Source organism: Moschus berezovskii, chromosome X, assembly GCF_049115385.1.
Source record: "Moschus berezovskii isolate FMDL1 chromosome X, NW_MosBer_1.0, whole genome shotgun sequence".
In the NCBI taxonomy this organism is placed as follows: domain Eukaryota; kingdom Metazoa; phylum Chordata; class Mammalia; order Artiodactyla; family Moschidae; genus Moschus; species Moschus berezovskii.
Genome location: NC_142488.1, coordinates 109,361,973 through 109,368,610, shown reverse-complemented (window position 1 = coordinate 109,368,610; position 6,638 = coordinate 109,361,973).

Below are 6,638 nucleotides of genomic sequence, written 5' to 3'. Positions count from 1 at the left end.
CATATAGCTGGCTTACAATGGTAGATCAAAAAATTATAATTAATCTGACTCTGAGCAGCTGAATTCCAAAATGTAAGGTATAACCAAAATGCTAGCTATATTTTCAAGAAATATTATCAGTATATTTCCATTTGATCCCCACATTATTTTGAAGGTAACACACTTCTAAATGTAAGCTAATTATTAATCTGTAAAAGCATAATAAATAAAATATTTCTGCTTCTTTAAAAAAAAATTGTGACAGATTGTCACCCATTCCCAGATTGTAGCCCTCAACAGTTTATGATGCCTTCCCTTCGTTTCCTATTAGAGGCACATACTCACCATGCCTGGTGAGGAGTCCAGAGCCTGTAAGACTCTCAGCCCTAGGCGGTCTACAGAATCAGTGATTATTACAAAATGCTGCAATACACAAAGAATACAAAATGCTGCAATATGCAAAGAACAATACTTCTTGGTCAGAACTTCACTGAGGTTGGCTTCAAAATTTTTCTAACATGGGGACGAAGCAATTAGAGTGCAAATGTTCTGACAAAAAAATAAAAAGCTGCTTTACTGAGTTTGAGTCTAAGGCAAAAGGATAAGGGGGTCAGAAGAACAAGATCATGTTACCTGCTTTTATATGCACTCTATTATTATTTTTCCTTTGCATGGCTCTTATTATAAAGATCAGTTCTAATGGTCAGCATTCATATAATAGTTAAAATGAAGTTTTTAACTTCCTGTTAAAAACCCTGCCTAGGGTCTTTCCTTTGGAGAAGGCAATGGCAAGCCACTCCAGTACTCTTGCCTAGAAAATCCCATGGACGGAGGAGCCTGGTAGGCTGCAGTCCGTGGGGTCGCTATGGGTCGGACACGACTGAGCGACTTCACTTTCCCTTTTCACTTTCACACATTGGAGAAGGAAATGGCAACCCACTCCAGTGTTCTTGCCTGGAGAATCCCAGGGACGGGGGAGCCTGGTGGGCTTCTGTCTATGGGGTCACACAGAGTCGGACACGACTGAAGTGACTTAGCAGCAGTAGCAGTAGCAGCAGGGTCTTTCCTTAACACACACATACTGGTTCCTACCCATCCTTCAAGGCTGTCTTCCTTCATGAAGCCTTTTGATCTACATCTAAAAAAGCTCTGCCTATTTAAGCACTTGTCATGACCAGTGATTTGCTATTATCAGACCTTCTCATACCTCCTTTTGTGACTATGTCTTATCTGCCTCAACCACAATCTCTTTGAGGGCTGGGATATTGTCCACACTGCCTTGCCCATACTAAAAGCTCTAGAAGGATCTGCTTATCTAAACTGGCTTTCTTTCTTTGAGACTGCTCAAGTACTTATTCTTTGGCAGGTGCTTTTAGGTTTTAGGGAAACAGAGATGAAAAATCAGAAGATTCCCTGGTGGCTCAGGCAGTAAAAAATGTGCCTGCAATTACAGGAGACACAGGTTCCGTCCCTGGGTTGGGAAAACCCGGTGGACAAGGAAATGGCAACCCACTCCAGTATTCTTGCCTAGAGAATTCCATGGACAGAGGAGCCTGGTAGGCTACAGTCTATGATGGTACAAAGAGTCAGACCCGACTGAGCGACTGACAATTTCACCATTAAATGGCTTACCTTCTTAGTAAAAAAATGGAAGAGAGGAAACTTTTTGGGTCTCTGTACAAAGCTGCAGCAGGAGACTGTAGGAAATAGTATATAATAGCTGAAAACACTTTGGACTCTGAATTAGGATGCTTTGATTTCATTTCTAATTTGATGTGTATCTTGAGTACATTTCTTAACCATTTGTCATCCATTTCCTTATATGTCAGAGTACATGTCATATTAACATTAAGAAATGTACTCTTTTTTAATAGGGTACATTTGTCATCTATTTCCCTATACGTCATACAGGGATCATATGATTACTGGGGGAATTGATTGAATCTGAAAACAGATGCAAAGCATGTTGCAGGGAACTACCTCAACCTGATAAAAAGCATCTATGAAAAACCCATAGCTAAAACTACACCTCAAGGTGAAAGTTTGAAAGCTTTCTCCCAAAGATGACTAATAACAAGAATGTCTTGCTCTTACCACTGCTATTTAACATTCTACTGGAAGTCCTAGCCAAGTGCCAAGTGAGAACATGAATAGAATCAAGATTGGAAAGGATGAAGTAAAATTCTCTATATTTCCAGATGCCGTGATATTATATAGAAAACACTAAAGAATCAGTTAAAAAAACTATTAAAGCTAATAAATGCATTCAGCAAGCTTTCAGGATACAAGGTCAATATAGAAAAGTCAGTTGTATTTCTATAAACTAGCAAAGAATAACTGGAAAATGAAATTTAAAAACTCCCTTTATAATAGCATTAAAAAGAATAAAATACTAAGGAATAAATTAAAAAAAGAAAGACGTGCAAGACTTCTACACTGAAAACCACAAAATACTATTGAAAGAAATTAAAGAAAATCAAAGTAAACAGAAAAACATCTTATGCTCTTGAATTGAAACTTAATATTGTTAAAGTGGCAATACTCACCAAATTAAATTATGGATTCACAGCAAATACTACCAAAATCCCAGCTACAGTTTTTGCTAAAAACTGACAATCTGAGTCTAAAAATTATATGGAAATGCAAGGGACCAGAATATCCAAAACAGTCTTGAAAAGGAACATAGCTGGAGGACTTGCACTTCCCAATTTTAAAACTAAATAATACAATAATCAAGACAATGTAGTACTGGCACAAGGACAGACATATAGATCAATGGAATAGAACTGAGAGCCCAGAATAAAACCATACGTTTATGGTCAACTGATTTTTGAAGAGAGTGCTAAGACCATTCAATGGGGGAAAATAAATCTTTTCAACGAATAATACAAAGACAACAGGATATCCACATGCAAAACAATGAATTTGAACCCTTATCTCAAACCATAAACAAAATCCAGCTTGAAATGAATGAAAGACCTAAAAGTAAGAGTTAAAACTAAAACTTGGAGGTGCTGACAGTCCCCATACCAGCTGCACAGGAGCCCGGGGACCCTGGGAAGGGGAAGGTAGATTTAGAAGATTATGTGACATTGGAGTAGGAGGATTTATCTTGGTGACTTTAGGATGCTGGTTCCATTACAGGAATAATTATGCAAAGCTAAGAATCCAGGAAAGACTTGCCAGAGACAGAATTAAAAATAAGATTATATATATAAGTGTCCATCTTGATCCTGAAAGAAAACAAATCAGTGGCGGCGGCAGCAATTGAGCATAGAAAACCCAGCAATTGAGCAGAGAAAACAACTCACTTCAGTGTGAACAAAGCTGAGATGAACTACAGAAAACATTTTATGTACCATAAGAAGACTTGCAATCAAGTAAATAAAGTATGGGTAAGTTGTAAAAAAAAAAAACTATAAAATTTGAAGAAAATGTAGGCATAAATTTCCATGATTTTGGATTAGGCAATGCCTTCTTAGATACAACATCAAAGCACAAATGACAAGAAAACAGAGAAATTGGACTTCATCAAAATTAAAAACTTTTGTCTCAACAACACCATTACAAAAGTGAAAAGTCAACCCACAGAAATATATGGAAATCATATAGCTGATAAGAAACTTGCATCTAGAACATATAAAGAACTTTTACAACTCAATGATCAACAGAGAAACCAGTGTTTAAAAATGGGTAAAGAATCTGAATAGACATATTTCCAAAGAAGATATAAAAATGGTCAACAAACACATGAAACAATGTTCAACTTCATTAACCATTTGGGAAATGCAAACAAAAACCCCAATGAGATACCACTTCACACCTACTAGGAAGGTATAATCAAAAAGGCAGATAATAACAAGTGTTGTTGAGAATATGGGGAAATTAGAATCCTTATTTAGTGTTGCTGGGACTGTAAAGTGGTGGAACTACTGTAGAAAACAGTCTGGCAGTTCTTCAAAAGTTTAAACATAGTTACCATTCTGTTCTGTTCTGTCGCTCAGTCGTGTTCGACTCTTTGCGACCCCGTGGACTGTAGTCTACCAGGCTTCTCCGTCCATGGGATTCTCCAGGCAAGAATACTGGAGTGGGTTACCGTTTCCTTCTCCAGGGGATCTTCCCGACCCAGGGATCGAACCCGGGTCTCCCGCATTGGAGGCAGACGCTTTAACCTCTGAGCCACCAGGGAAGCCCAATATGACCCAGTAATTCAACTCCTAGGTATATGCCCAAGACAAATGAAAACATATCCATAGAAAAACTTGTAGGCAAATGTTCATAGCAACATTATCAACAATAGCTGAAAAGCAAAAATAAACTAAATGTTCATTAACTGATAAACAAACAAAATATGACATATTCATACAAAAAGTTATTATCCAGCCATAAAAAGGAGTGAAATTCTGATACAAGTTACAACATGGATGAACCTTGAAAATACCATGCTAAATGAAAGAAGCTAGTCACAGAAGGCCACACAGTATGTGATTCCATTTATAAGAAATGTCCAGGATACAAATCTATAGATACAGAAAAGTTGATTACTGATTGTCAGGGGCTGGGGACTGGTTGGTGGGCAATGGGAGTGACTGATAATGAGTATAGGGTTTCCTTTGGAAGTGATGAAAATATTCTAAAATTTTGGTGATGGTCACACAACTGTGAATATACTAAAAACTACTGAATTTGCATTTTAAATGGGTGAATTGCATGGTGTACAAATTACAGCTTAATAAAGAGGAAAAGAGAAGACAAGAAAGTATGTTGGAAAAAGTCCTAAGATGCCATACATAGAGGCACAATCTTTGAAGAATTTAGTCGCAACATCAATCCGGAGTTGGATAAACATACATACACACTTTTCTTAGAGGAGCCATTATGTGGCTAGGGACTAGAAAGAAAGCATTGTCACTGGAACAAGATGAACAAAGCACTCTTACTGGCCAATTCCCAGGACAGGGGAATAGTCCTGTGATACAAACCCATTCCCCACCCCTAATCATCTTTTACTCTACTCCTCTCCCTGTGTTTTGATAGCTGAAGCAGTGTACTGTTAGTATAAGACTGAAGGTAGCCCACCATTTTGTGTATGAGAAGCCTGAAATATGTATCTCATTATTAAGATTTTCAAGAGTTAGGAAATTCCTAAGATTTAAATACATTGCTCAGGTTCTGCATTACAGATAAACTAGTATTTATAATCAAAGGCTTGGGTTTTTATTATGCTGACCTATTTAGTTTGTTAATTAACCAGTGAGTCATCTCTAGTTCTACGATAAGTTGGTCACGGTTCCAAGGCTGTTGCTACCACTGCTGCTATTTCATTTTTAAAAAGATGTTTACAGTATTTATATAGGCGGTCAATTCATATAAATATGGTAACAATAACAATACCATCTATGGACATGATGCTATTGGTACATTGGTTACTCAGAAAATCTGCATGGAATTGCTTACTTTCTCTATGGGTTATCATTGTTGTGATAAGCTAACACTACTAATGGTGACTTTATTCACATTTTACAAACTGTTCAGACTATCAAAACAGTAATTTCCAGGGAACCTGGAGTCAAGCTTAATTGCAAAAATAATTAGTATAGCAGAAATGTATTCTATGATGTGAATTCATCTGTAGAGGCCAAATCACTTCATGAAATCATTAAACTATGTAAACAGTAACAGTGTTTCAAGCTGGCTTTCTCTAGTCTAACCCATCCTGTTCTCTCTATATACCTTTCTGCCCTCAGTTTGGAAGCTGGTGAAAAAAATCCAGTAAAGTTTTGCCATGACCTGGAGAACTCACTGGCCACAGGACACAAAATTATCTTTACCTTTTCCTTTTTTCTCCTTGGCCATCAATGAATCATGAACAATCTTTCCACATAGAATCTCTTGCACTTGTCTTTTCTTCTCCATTCTTGTTCACATCTATGGGCTTATGGAGTCATAATTAGATTACTGCAATAACTATCTAACTGGTTTCCATATGTCCATCTCTCTCAGACTCAAAGGCATCTGGCAGCAATATAAAGGATTACATTCATAAAAATAATAGTCAAGTAATCTATCCATTCAAAAACCTTGACTGGTTTCCTCCTGTTCAGTGAGTAAAGTCAAAATACTATTATCCTGGTATTCAAGGTCTTGCAATATCTAGGTCTAAATTTTCTTTCCAGATTTAGCACCCACTACTCCCTTGAACAAAACTTGTCCTTTCACAATTACCCTGAACATTTACAAAATCTTTCTACACCTTTGCACGTGATGGTCCTCCTGCCTAGAATAGCTTCTCATCTTTGAAAGCCTGTTCAAGGCTTACTTTTCTTCATGAAGTCATCCCTGAACATTAAAACTCACAGCAGCTTCTCATCCCTTGAATATGATATGAGTTATGGACAGTGTCATTCATTTGGCAGTCCTCATAGACAACTTATCTTATCTTATATTGTTAATTCTTGTATTATTTAATTTCATGTCTATCTTGCCTCCTCAACTAGACTGCAACTTCCTTGAGGGCAGGGGGTCATTTGTTATACTTTTTAAAATGACCCACAGGGCACAGTATATACTGGGGGATAGGATAGGGACTGGTCATTGACAAAAGAGCACTCAAGTTTCCCCAAGAGGCCTCATTCTCAGAAGGCAGCACTCTCTTTGGG